A 13,813-nucleotide genomic window follows, 5' to 3' on the forward strand; every position below is an offset into this window, starting at 1 on the left:
ACGGGACCACCAAGGAAGTCCTGTCCACCTCTTATTCAGTGCATCTCGGAGCTGAACAAGTGCACTTCACCTGGGCATAAACTTCACTCCTTGAGTAGCTTTTGAATCCTAGCTCTTCCCTGCTTGCCTAGTTTCTGGGTGTAAGAGTCTCAACATAAGCTGGGGGTTTGCAGGAAGACAGTAGGTATATGCTGAGAAGGATACAAAGTCAAGGAACAAGATTTCCATCTCATCTAACTTGGTCTTAGCTCTGACACTTACTGTATGCCATTGGATCAATCCGCCTCTTTAAGCCTTAGTTTCATCCACTGGGGGAAGGGGGAAGATAATACCTATTGCATAGAATTGCTTTAGGGACATATAGCTTATGTAAAATGCCAGATACTTCCCCAGGCATATCATAGGCCCTCACTTTCCTATTGCTTGAAAGGCTTGGGATACCTGGGAGGAACTGGAGACTGCTTCCTTCTATCTACAAGGCCGGCTTCGTGGTCGTGTGACCAGTGCGGCTGCACAGAGCCCTGGGCTTAGTTTAAAGCTCTGCTGTCCATCAGCAGGAATGGCTGGAGAAGACGTGGTGCATGGACACAAGGGGCTAGTACTCTGCCATAAAAGGGAACAAGGTTGGACCATTTGCCGAGACATGGATGGACCTAGAGACTGTCATATGGAGTGAAGTAAATCAGAAAGAGAAAAACAAATATTGTATGTTAACACGTTTAGAATCTAGAAAAATGGTACAGGTGATATTTGCCAAGCATAGATAGATGTATGGATATTGAAGGGGGAACAAGGGGGTGGGAGGAATTGGGAGATTGGGGTTGACATATAAACACGATTGATACTGTGTATAAAATAGATAACTAATGAGAACCTCCTGTATAGCAGAGGGAACTCTACTTGATTCTCTGTGGTGACCTCAGTGGGAAGGAAATCCCCAAAGGAGAGGATATATGTATATGTATAGCTCTTCACTTTGCTATGCAGTAGAAACTATCAGTAGAAACACATTGTAAAGTAGCTATGCATGCGTGCTGAGTGGCTTCAGTTGTGTCTGACTCTTTGCGGCCCCGTGGACTGTAGCCCTCCAGGCTCCTCTGTCCATGGGATTCTCCAGGCAAGAATCCTGGAGTGGGTTGCCATGCCCTGCTCCAGGGAAAGCAACTCTACTCCAATAAAAATTAATTTAAAAATGCTTTTCTGTTGCCATTCAGAAATTCTTATTGCTATTTGAACAAGGGTCCCACATTTGCACTGTCCCCTGAAAACTCTTATTTATTTAATTTTTGGCTGCATTGGGTCTTCGTTGCTGCATATGGGCGTTCTCCAGTCGCCACGAGCAGGCACTAGTATCTAGTTGTGTGCAGGTTTCTCACTGTGGTGGCCTCTCGTGGCGCATGGGCTCTAGACGGTAGGCTTAGTAGTTGTAGCACACGGGTTTGGTTGCCCCGTGGTATGTGGGATCTTCCCGGACTAGGGATCAAACCCATGTCCCCTGCTTTGGCAGGTGGATTTTTAACCACTGGACAGCCAGGGAAGTCCTGAGTCGAACCCTTGTATCAGCCCTTCGTTTTGGCAAACACCCTACTGTTGATTTCTTAGGGAGTAATTCAGTCAGAGGATAATTTCCAGTAGAAAAATTGGAGTTAGCATCCTGTGTCTATTGGTCACTTTAGTGTTCCATTCTGGGATAACCTACACCACCTCTCTCAGAAAGCAATAGTTTATATTTTACAAAACTTATTGGTCCAGAGAATTTAAGAGGGGGCTGGTGAAATGGAGTGATAATTTGGGATTTTGATAGCTTAGTCACTAAGTTGTGTCTGACTCCTGTGATCCCATGGACTACAGCCCACCAGGCTCCTCTGTCCATGGGATTGTCCAGGCAAGAATCCTGGAGTGGGCTGCCATTTCCTTCTCCATTGGGATTTTGGAGTCAGGAGAAAATCTAGACTCAAAACCCTTCTGGACTTTTCCTGGCTAAATTACCTGGACAAGGTAATGTCTCTAGCTTATTGATAAAATATATGTTGCAGAGGAATTACATTTTCCTCATTGGTAAAATAAATGTCTCAGGGAAATGAAACAGATAATTTATGTAAAGTGCTTGCCGCAGAGTCTGGCACATAGTAGGTGCTCAATCACCATTAATTCTTCCAGTTCTTGCCAAACGTAACAAAAATCAAGACTCTAGGACTTACAAGCCACTCTGCTACTAACACAAGAAATAATAAGATTTATTTTTTCACTGCTGTTTGGGGAAATGTACGTGCTTCATAAATATGTATCGAAAAGTACTTAGCAAATGAGTAGAAATAATAAAAATACGTCAAAGTAAACAGCTCCTATAAATATGTCACTTGGTAGACAAATTAGTGTTTTATTACTACTAAATACTATTGCTTGCTGAAAAGGATTTCAGATTACTTGCACAACGGGTACATTATGGAGTGCCTCTGTGGAAGGGCACAATAAAGATGAAAAATAATGATGGTGATAATATGAAAGGTGGAGAAAGGAGGTGTGTGGGTAAATGCAGCTCTGAGCTCCTCCTTGCTTTAGTGACACGCATATTAGTTAGCAGCATTTCAATGATTTAGCTGTAATATGGACCAGAGGGCCCAGAAAAAGTGATTTCCACAGGATGTCATGAATTCTGACTCCAATTATCAGGCCCATCAGTGGCTAAGTGCACTCCCTTTCGGAACTGTGCACTTAAGCTTAAAAACTAAGCTCACAAAAAGACATCTCTGGGTCTCACCCCATCCTTGTTCTGGACCTATTAACTTTCTATGATAACATCATCAAGAGAAGGAGAGTTTGGATGTGTCTTAATCACGGGTCACAAAGCCCTTTCAGAAATAAGAGAGGATGGCATCTAAAGAGAAAAGGAGTCAGAGCAGGGAAAAGAGGAGACAATAAATACCTTTGTGGGGGAAGATAAAGCCCTGGGGAGAAGCAGAGGGAACAAGGCAGTGCATCAAGGAAAGTTACCGAAATAGAGAGGAAAGAGATGGGCACAGTTAATTCAGGTGCTGGAGGCCGCTGGCAGGCCAGTCTTTCCATGTGTTTCTGGTGGTGGAAAGACCTGGTTTCAGATTCCAGTTTGGCCTTTTCCTAACTGTGTGGTTTGGGTAAATTTCTTAATAGGCAGATCTTCCTTCATGGGAATATGGACTTCCCTGGTGGTCCAGTGACTAAGACTCCTCACTCCCAATGCAGGGAATTGGGGTTCAATGCTTGGTCAAGGGACTAGATCCCACAAGATGCGCAATTAAGAACTTACATGCCACAACTAAGACTCGTCATAGCCAAATAAATAAATATTAAAAAAAATAATGGGAATAATACTACTCAGTTTGCTGGGTTGTGAAGACTGGAAATAATACTTGTAAAGTGACAGAGTCTGCCTGTATAAATTTATTTTTACTTTACTTTTCCTTGTGACATTCCTTATGTTAAAATACAAATTGTTCAGGACAACTCTGAGAGGTCTCCATAGGAACCTAAGGCATAAGAAAATTAGTTCACCCTGGCTAACAATTCCCCATGCAACTCTAGTGCTTTGTATTAATAGTTTACTGTGTGCATGCTCAACCGCTCGGTTGTCTTCTGTGACCCTATGGACTGTAGCCCACAAGGCTCCTCTGCCCAGGGATTCTCCAGGCAAGAATACTGGAGTGGGCTGCCATTTCCTTCTCCAGGGGATCTTACAGACCCAAGAAGGGAACTCGCCAACCTGCATTGGCAGGCATAAATCTTTACCACCGAGCCACCAGGGAAGCCCCCTTATAGTTTGCTGAGCACTTCTGAATATATGTATTGGCTAATTTAGTCCTCATACCAACCTGCCTGACACCAAGGGTACCAATTTCTTCAGCGATGAGGCAAGAAGAGTTCAGAAATGTTAAGTACCTGCTGAAAGCTACACAGCTGATGAAAATGGCTGGGGTGGGCTCCTCCCTACAGTCATCTTCATTCTACCAGGGCCTCCCTCTGAGCAGTTTCCTCACTTTCTCAAGGTGAAATTAGCTAACACTGCGGCCTTAGACTGGGAAATGCTTGAGAGGGAGGTGCCATAAAGTGCATGGGACAAACATGGGTTTTGATGTCCTTCAGATCTGGCTTCTAACACCTCCTAACCATGCGACTTTGAATTAGATAGTGAACCCCGATGGGCCTGGGTTTCTTTCATTGTAATTTGGGGGAGCCATCACCTGCTGATAGCCGTTGTGGTGAGGAACAATGGGATATGGAAGTGAGGCAACTTTCAAAATTTTCTTTTGAAACGAGTTCTGAGATGTTACAGCCTTGCTTAGGGTCACCAAGCTGGACCACGGTTTGGACCCTTCGGCTCCCCGCGCAGAGTGCGGTGACCCCGGTCGACTAGGAATCAGCAGATGCCGGGACAGCGGAGTACCGCCGCCACACACCCGGGCTCAGGCTCGTGGGCGGGGGTCGGCCGCCCGCGGCCCGGGGCTCCGCCAGGGGGCGCGCGCGCGCGGAGGCCGCCCTCCGGTCCGCTGCGCGCCTCCCGCCTCTCTATGGTGGCTCGGGCGCGGCAGGAGCGGCGGCGGCGCGCTCCCGGGGGGGCGGGGCCGCGCCGGGGCGGGGCCTGCGCGAGGGGCGGGGCCTGCGCGAGGGGCGGGAGGGACCGGCCCCGGCGGCTGGGGATGGCTGAGGGGGGGCGGGGGGGCCAACTTCCTGGGGCCGCCCGCGAGGATGTGGCGACCGCCCCCCGGCGCCCCTCAGCCCCAGAGACGCCGCCGCGGCGCAGCCCGCAGCGCCCCTGCCTGAGGCGCCCGCGGCCCGGATCCGGCCCCTCCCCTCCCCTCCCCTTCCCCTCCCAGGTGCGGGGCCGGGCAGGCGGCCGCGACAGGTGAGGAGGCAGCGGCGCCCGCGCTGGGGTCCGCGGGGCGCCCGGCCTGGGGCTGGGCTTCTGGGGGAGACCGGAGTGGGAGAGCGCGGCTCGGCCTCAGGGTCTCGCCAGGCTGTGGTCCTGGGTGGGGGGCGGGGGGCGCCTCCTCTGTGCGGGGCGCGGCCTGAGACGCTCGCTGCCCACAGGGGATGGGGGGGGGAAGCCCTCCGTCGCTGAAAAGTCTGCGCATTCACGATAGCCCGCACCTGTCCCATTAAAAAGTGCCCCTCACGGAAGCACTTCACCTGTGGGAGCACTAACGGGAGCCGTGTGTTATCATATATCTCCAAACGCCCTTCCCGATCGGCAGGTTCAGTTGGCTTGTGGGGGTGGGGGGGAAAGATGCGGCTTTTGAAGCAGAGGAAACTGAGGCAGGTGCGCGCGGCGGCCTGCGTTCAGCAACTAGCCTGACCCTACTTTCCAGGGCAGGAGCCCCGCGGGCTGCTCGGAAGAAGGAGTTCGGAGGCTCGATGGAGAAGTTTGGGGATATGCTTCTCCCAACCACGTGCCCCCCTCCCCACCTAGGGGCCCCTGGTGGAAGTTGTCTTCTGTTCCCCTGAGGTAACCTGTATGGGGCCGCCAGTGGCCAAGACGGAGAGGAACGGGGGGGGCCTCTGCAGCCGGTTGCCCACGAGACATTTGACTAGACATGGGGAAGAGTGCTGGGCCCGGGGAGGCACAGCCTCGCAGGCTTCTGTCTGCTCAGAGCTTGATGTCAGGCTGGCTGAAGATAGAAACAACAGTATACTTTTCCCTTTCTGTTAGCCTGTCATTTGTTCTAGAGGAAAAACTGCTTGTGTAATCAAGGAAGAGTGTCCCATGCTCCTCCCCGTCCACCCCAGGGAAGAATTACTGTTAGCTCCGACTGAGGGCTTCACCCACAATTGTCACTTTGCCCCCAGGCTAAAGGCCACCAGAACATAAGGAATAAACATCCCCAGGTGTTATGTGGCCTTCTAAGAAAGTAAGTTTCTTGCCCATCCAGTTTTACAGATGGTTTGGAGGGCAGATACTCCCTGTCACCCCCCGTTGGCTACAACTGTGTGGGGAGCAGTTGTTTTCCCAGTGACAGTTCAAGATAGTGAGGCCAAGGTTGTCCACTTACAGGAACATTTTTCTAGGGATGGAAGCAGGCAGGGGACACGGTGCTGGCCGAGTTTGTGTATGGAATTCTAGGGTTGGGAGCTAGTTCAGGGGATTTCAGGTTTGACGACTTCTTTATCCTTTTTTCTTGATTGTGTTTTGCCTCACATTCAAGGAAATAGATGATGGCAAGCATTTCTGAAACTCTATAGCGTATTTCCTAATAATTCCGGACTTCAGAGTACAAGTCATAAATTACAGTTTATTTAGAGGTGTTATTTTCTTAAGTTTGAAAATTGGGTATGACAATTATAGTTTGATGTGGCAGGCCTAACTGAAGAAGGCATTAATCTTGGACACACACACACACACACACACACACACACACACACACATTTTGATGTCTGTTTAGGAAGATCAGCCCACTAGAAACTTCCATATTGATCAGGAAGACAGCTGTTATCCCGACTGTTTACCTTGGGGTCAGGGATTGTAAATCTTTGAAATCGACTTAATTTAACCCGTTGCTAAGATAACATGCACAAAAAGAGAGCTGTTCACAAAAAGGTTAGAAATTAATTTGTTTTCAAAACTTTCTCACGATCAAGCCAGTTGATACCACTCTGCTTAACACTGTCTTAAGATAGCAGTGGAAAAAGCATTTTCTGTGACCAACATTTAAAAAGACAAAAAACAGCAATAACAAAGAAAGGGTACAGTTTCTTCCCTAATTACCTGTCCATTGTGATGTTTAGTACACAAAATGTGTTGTGCCTAGAACTTTCTGAAAACACCCTCGTAAATCTAAGGAGTGTTAAGGAAACTAATTCCACCTAGATTTTTTATTCTTAGAACCTGTAATAAATACTGCTGTTGTTTTAAAAGATTAGAGACTTTTGTATGAAACTTGTACTGGCTATAGGGTTTATGTTTTGAGAGGAAAGATTTAACCTCTGCACCTTAAAATCTCATAACCTCTGCAATACTGAACTGAGTTATAATTTAGAGTTTAATGAGAATGCATAGTTTAAATTGCTGTTGCTGAAGCCGCAAGGTGTGAGCTTCCTTATTATTGTTTGGTAATGGTTACCAGTTATTATTTTTGTTTGGTTACTGATTTGGTAGGTGTGACTTGTGTTTCTGTAAGAAAGATTCTGGCAATCTGAAGGACAGTCTTTTTCTATGCAATCACAAATTCCCATCCCTTCAATAGGGAGGTGGTGAGGCCCCTTTTCTTGTTTTGTGAGTTTATATTACTTGGAGTTTTAAAACCCTAAAACCTGTTGGACTCTTAATAGAGTATCCTGTTGTATCCTACATGAAAGCCGTCCTAGATGGGTTGGAATCATTGGCCTTACGTGTTGAAAGACTTCAGCTCTCCCAGTTTCCAGGATTTATCTGCTGTGGTTAGGACAGTGGTTTTATCTAATCCTCATGATGCCGTTCTTAGCTTAAACCCATTATCCTCCTTTATCTTTGTTAAGACTGTCATGAAGTTTCTCTGCTTTCTCTAGTTTTCTCTAGTTCAGGTTCCACATGTTTGATGCATTTGGGCCCACTAATGTTCAGAATTGGAGCAGTTGGTTAGGAGAATCTACCTGTTTTTAAACATTCTCCTTTTTCAAGGCAAGCATAAAAATCTTGAGTTTCCTCTGGGGAAAATCAGCTCTTTAAAAATCTAATAGGAAAACAAAAGCTGGTTTTTCCAGCTTTTTACAAGTACAATTGATTGTTCTTAACCTTTTCTTTTCTGGTTTTACCAGTACAGTGACTAGTGAATGATGATCCAGAGGCACGGGAAAACCCAAGATCTCCCAAATCATCAAAGCTACACATTATATTCAGTGTAGCTTTAGCCTTTTGTAACTCAAAAGTGAGTTTTATTATAAGGAGTTCCCAAAGCCAGCCACTCCTTAAAAGATTTGCTACATAGCAATTTTGTCACTGAGGGGTTCTTTAAAAATACAGATTTCCCAGCTCCACCTCCTGAAGTGTTTTTTTTGTTTTTATTTTGCGTGGATAAGTATTTTAAAAGCCACTCTGGGCAGCTACTTATAAAACGCTCCCCGAGTGATTCTGATCTGCAACTGGGCTTAGGAACCAGTGTTGCATTGCTTTGAAATTCTTTATAAATTGGTAGTCCCTTTAAAAGCGTCATTATGTTATTCAGGATGTTTGATTTGCTAGAATAGTCCATTTCCGAGTCATGACAGATAACAAAGAGCTTTTATAACTTTTATGTAAATTACTTTCCAGAGGGGCCCTGTCTGCCTTATTATCTGTCAGGAGTCATGAGTGAGGGTTGGTGAGAGTAGCTTCCTGTATTTCCTGAGTGGACAAATGAATGATAATGTGGAAACCACTGGAGGACTGAACGGGTAGTCAAATCTAGTTCTGATCAGTGTTGCATAGGAGAGCTGCCTGGTCATCCTCTGTATGTAAGATTTTAAAATAAAGCCAGTTTGCCAGATGTTTCATTTCTACATTAACTGAAGCACTTATTGGATATGATGGATGCTTAATAGGCAATAAAATTTAGTCACAGGTCCTTTGCCGAGTTCATGAAGGAAGAAAAGGTGAAATCCAGAACCCTCTGAGTTAAAGCAGAATGGGGCACTTAATTTGGGAATTCAATTTGGGGAAAATGTAACAGTTTAGAAAAGAGACAAACCTGGCTTTGAGTCCCAGTTCCTCCACCTCCTGGCTGGGCTGCTTTTGTTGTTGTTTAGTCCCTAAATCATGCCTGACTCTTTGTGACCCCATGGACTGCAGCCCGCCAGGCTCCTGTCCATGGGATTTGCCAGGCAGAAATACTAGAATGGGTTGCTATTTCCTTCTCCAGGGGATCTTCCCAACCCAGGGATCAAACCCGGGGCTGCTTTAGACACGTCACTTAACCTCTGTGGGCTTCCTTTTCTTCATCTGCCAGATGAAAATAATACCTGGTGGCATTGATCAGTGGATGAAAAGCGAGCAAATCTCTTCTTTGTACATTGTATGGAGCTCAATGAACGTTCTCTTCTCCCACTTTCTCAGAGGATTTTTATTCCGTAGGCTTCAGATATTTTTCTAAATCTGGCCTTCCCCCTGTCTCCTTCCAGGAATATCTACTCGGTCAGCTCTTTTAGAAAACGTATGAAAGAGTGAGGACTCAAGAACGAGAGAATATGGTAAAGAGGAATGAGTCACAGATACTTGAAAAAAAATTTTTTTTCTTAGAACGAGTGGAGTGTAGGCATATATCCAGAATGACCTTCTGCGGGAATAAATTCATGACATTATCCAAATTCTGCCTCCAGTGTCTGGGCCGTAGCCTGGGAGCTCAACTCAGGCTCCCAGGCTTGGGTTGGGGGGAGGGTGCTCATTAAATAGCACCTGACAGCCCTTTCTTTTCTCGTCTTCCTCCACCCCTCCCTTTTTGTTTTTTTTCTTTCCCTCTCTCCTCCCTTTCCCTCTTTTTAAACTGCCTGTCCTTTCGACTTGCCAATCATGGCCACAGTAATCACAGATGGGACCGCTGGAACTCTGAGGCTAAAAAAGGTTGCTGGTTGCTAACACCTGTCCGCCCAGCTAAATGAATAGGATCTTTTGTGGGCAGGAGGTTAAAAAAGCTGATTAGTACAATACTGGCTTAAAGGACCTATTAATGACGTAACATATGTAAATGACCGAGTGATTTTAAGCCATTTGGAGATCTGTTTCTTATACTCGACGTCCATTTTTTTTATATTGAATTAGGATGTTGGCTGGATTTTTCCATGTGTGAATCTGCTTATTGCCCAGACAGACTGATTTTTGTCATATTGATTGGGAATCATTTATATTCTAAAGAAGTTTCTGCCCTTAAGGGCTTTTGTGTTGTTCGGCAATGTCTAACTTGTGTATAATACAATTAAAGTTTTGTTCACTGTGCTGCTGACATAATTAGTTTAATTTCTGCTCCTTATATATTTCTCTTGGCAGCTGGGAAATTAAAATACAAGATTTTGCATAAAACTGCTTTTTTGAGGGGGTGATTTTACTGTGAGTCCAACGAACTTAGGCCCGAGGGTACAGTTTTGAAGATGTCTTACTCAACATTCCTGTAATAGTCTCTTTTTCTCTCTTAGAATTAATGTGTTAAGACCCATAATTGGCTATTCAAGCATTCAGAAGAGACAATGTTTGGCCTTTACCCCGTGATTCTATATTTTCCTATATCTCTTTTGAGGAAATGTGTGTAATTTTTGGAAACCCCTAAGTATATTACAGTTACAGTATATTACATGAGCACATGAACTTTTGCAAAGGCTAGAGAATGGAGTGGTTTTCCCTGATAAGCTGTATTACTTAATTCTCTCCTCAAATCACCACTGTTCTTTTTAGATCATAGCGTGTGCAGACCTGATGTGAAAGTGAAAAGGCTGTGATGCCTGGCAAATCCTCTTCACAATTTTTTTCTGTGATGCGTTTCACAGAGATGGCTGTAGTCTTCAGGAGCAGAAGTCGCTCTCAAGGAGACTTTACATTTAATTACTCTAATCCGCACTTAATTTCCTACAGCGTTCTTGGAGAGATTCTCACTAGGCTGCTGATTTCATGGAGTTATGACCTATGGAGGTTTTTACCTCGGTTAAGCCTGCTAACTTTTTTTTTTTTTTCGGGAGGGGAAAGTGACGTTGGTCTGGTAATTTCTCCATTGTCCTCTCCTGTAAAAAGATAAGCAAAACCTTTTGGCTCTCTCAGCCTCTTTCAGCACGCATGTGCTGAATTTGAACTTTACAGAATTTTTTTGAGCTGGTGTTACTTGACTTTTAAAAGCTGCCTCTTCTCCAGTGCTACAGATTAAGCCTACATCTCCTAGTTTGACCTTCACATGGTTTTTCTCGAACGGCATGTAAGAACACGGTTTCATTATCTCTGGGTTGTGGAGTGAATGGTCATGGACAGAGGAGCCTGGCGGGCTACAGTCCATAGGGTCGCAAAGAGACTGGTCGCAAACAGGGCTGAGCAACTGAGCATGCATGCAGTGGTCAGGTCTCCTAGGGACAACTGTTTGTTTCCACCAGGCCAGTTCTCAGGGTAGGGGAAGCCCACCCCATTTGAACTACTTGAAGCCAGATTGATTTGCTGAAACATTTTAACTGTCTTGATTCACTTTGATGAAATACTGCCTAGACATCCTGAAATTTACAGGAAGTTAGTTAGTTACCGGGAGGCCCTGCTGCCCCCACCCCCACCCCCAGTGGTTAAACATAATTAGTTTGTAATCAGCACCATTGTTTGTTTGCAACTGCTGGATTATGTTAAAAGACTTGCAAGAAAAGCTTTTCTTAAGGAAATGGAGCAGCCTCCTCTCCCATCCTGGCTTTTTCTTGTTTTCCCCTATTCATTTACTTTGAAAAATCTTTCCAGTCTTAGTCCTGATAAGGCATATGAATCAGTATATTTTATGCAATAAGAAAGCTTCTTGTTCCTCCAGCAATTTCTGTGAATTCCACCTCCCCCTCCCTTAAAAAAAAATAAAAAACAAACTTTCTTCCTGATTAAGAAATCTGCTTGAGAACCAGACCTCATCTTATGTTGTCTTCCAACCTTTTCCTGGGTCTTGAGTCAGTGGTTCTGTAGCCAGTGAATTACACCCCCTCCTGATCATGCTGAATTATTATCTTCAAGGCATGGAACAAGATCCACTAGAGGGTGAGCCTTTATTTGAAAATGCTGGATGAAAGGAATCTTCTGATTTGGGGAAAGAGGGTGGAGCGTTTTCCAGAGCTTTGGAGGGAGTGGGGGCAGCTTTGTTCATCCAGTTTGAGGAATCCTTGTCAAGAATGGCTCTCAGGAAGAGGGCGGAATTGCTTTGGGATTGATTTTTGCAGACCAGCAGCCGTGGTTTGGGCAGTTTGGATTTTATGGAGGTGAAGAGGAACAGTTAGGGGTTAAAATTTTGTGCTGGGAGTGTGGGGTGGGAAGGAATAACTGAGGGACTAGGAGAATTCTTGGGCCTTCTCTCACTTCTGTCTGCCTCTCTACCTCTTGAGCGTGATTAGATTTAGGTGCCATTCTTGGTCATTTTGTCCTATACTGATGGAAAAACCTGCGTAGTCATCGTGTGTCACAGCTGAAGTTTACCTTGACCAGTGTTGGCTGCAGAGCGGGTGGGGAGGGGCTACCCCAGTGCTCCCAGAGGGCTTGACAAGGCCAGGGCCACCCTCCCTACTTCCCTCACCGTATGGTTGGACCCAGCACTCCAGGTGACCCTGAGTCATCACTTCCACGCCCATTGATCTAGTTCAGTGTTTCCCAACTGTCTGGACTGGTGACAGAGTTGCAGACTGGCAGCTTGAGGAATAGTGACGTGAACCAGCCAATTAGTGAGGTATTAGACACTTCTGCAGCTTCACCCCCAGATGCTCGTCACCAGATTCCTAAATTTTATTTATCTGAATAAACTTTTCTGTATAGCACATCACCATGTCTCCTGTACTACCAATACTAATATTAAAACTAATATTAAAAATGAAAACACATTGACATTTACATCTAATTTGGTTTTTGAGATACCAACTATCCACACCTGCACTGTTATTTGTGGAAACAGTCAGAAATAGCCACCTGAAATCTTTCTTCTCAGATTTTCAGAAACAGCACAGACATAAGAGTAAGTCACTAGTTTTGTTTGGAAGGGGACTGGTACAAAATTTGAGAGTTCTGAGTATCATGTCAAGAAAGCAGATCTTGATACCATAGCCTGTAAATGTTTATATGTATTTTAATATACATTTGCTCTTCCCAACCAACCAGCTTTTTTTCTTCCCCCAATGGGGAAAAGTTGAAATTTGTTGTTACGTATTACTGATATTATAAAAGCATGTTAAAATATGCTTTATGTAAGTTTTTTGTTTTTTAAATTTTGGCTGTGCTGGGTCTTCATTACTGAATGGGCTTGTCCCTAGTTGCTGCGAGTGGGGGCCACTGTCGAGCTGGGTTGCACGGGCTCCTCATTGCAGTGGCCTCTCCCGTTGCGGAGCACAGGCCCTAGGGCGCAAAGACTTCGGTTGTCGTGGCACACGGCCTCAATAGTTGCGGTTCCTGGGCTCTAGAGCGCAGGCTTGATAATTGTGGCGCACAGGCTTAGTTGCTCCTTGGCATGTGGGATTCTCCTGGATCAGGGATGGAACCTGTGTCTTCTGCATTGGCAGGTGATTCTTCACTCCTGAGCCACCAGGGAAGTCCGCTTTCTGTAAGTTTTAATATACTGATTTAAAAAATACTTTACCTAAAGTAATTTATCAGGGATCACACCCAAATCATGACCTTTTTTTTTTTTTAAATTCTTAGTGGCATTAGATTATTATTGCAGTAGATCAGAGTTTTCGTAAGTGTCAGAGTCTCCTGGGTACTTATAAAAACTGCTGTTTCCTGGTTGCTAGCCCACAGCTATAGAATCTGGGAATTTGGGGATGAAGCTGGGGATTCTGATGTAGTTTATCTGCAGACCACACTTGAAAAAAATATTGCTGTCAGAAGGAACCACACATTAGAAAAAATGAACAGTGTTGAGAAATGCTGATATTGGGGGGCTGCCTTTAAAACTTCTGCAGAGGAGGAATTCAAGGCATAGGGAAGTAAAAAAATCTCCAGTTCACCTAGAGTCTCCAAGTTAGTTGGATCATGCAGACCAGCAATGAGGTCTGTTGAGTCTAAGTGGATACTGTTTCCATGAGGTTGCTCCAGGGTTTACCTCCTTATTGGTTTCTCCTCACGTGTGTGTGCTTGCCCAGTCCTGTCTGTCTGACTCTTTGCAGCCCCATGGATTGTAGCCCGCCTGGC

At 45.3% G+C, this 13,813-nt stretch overlaps 1 protein-coding gene across 2 annotated transcripts in view; it reads left to right on the forward strand.

Moving 5' to 3' along the window:
• The first annotated feature begins 4,631 nt into the window (after positions 1–4,631).
• RFFL (ring finger and FYVE like domain containing E3 ubiquitin protein ligase) overlaps positions 4,632–13,813 on the forward strand; it is a 74,549-nt gene continuing 65,367 nt past the window's right edge. Inside the window, exons 1-2 of one of the 2 annotated variants that reach the window (XM_043903042.1) lie at positions 4,632–4,879; positions 5,343–5,479. The gene's annotated coding sequence lies outside the window, so the exon portion shown is untranslated. The remainder of the gene's footprint in view (positions 4,880–5,342; positions 5,480–13,813) is intronic. The other variant, XM_043903040.1, reaches the window with a different exon arrangement.

Source organism: Cervus elaphus, chromosome 5 (assembly GCF_910594005.1).
Source record: "Cervus elaphus chromosome 5, mCerEla1.1, whole genome shotgun sequence".
NCBI classification, from domain to species: domain Eukaryota; kingdom Metazoa; phylum Chordata; class Mammalia; order Artiodactyla; family Cervidae; genus Cervus; species Cervus elaphus.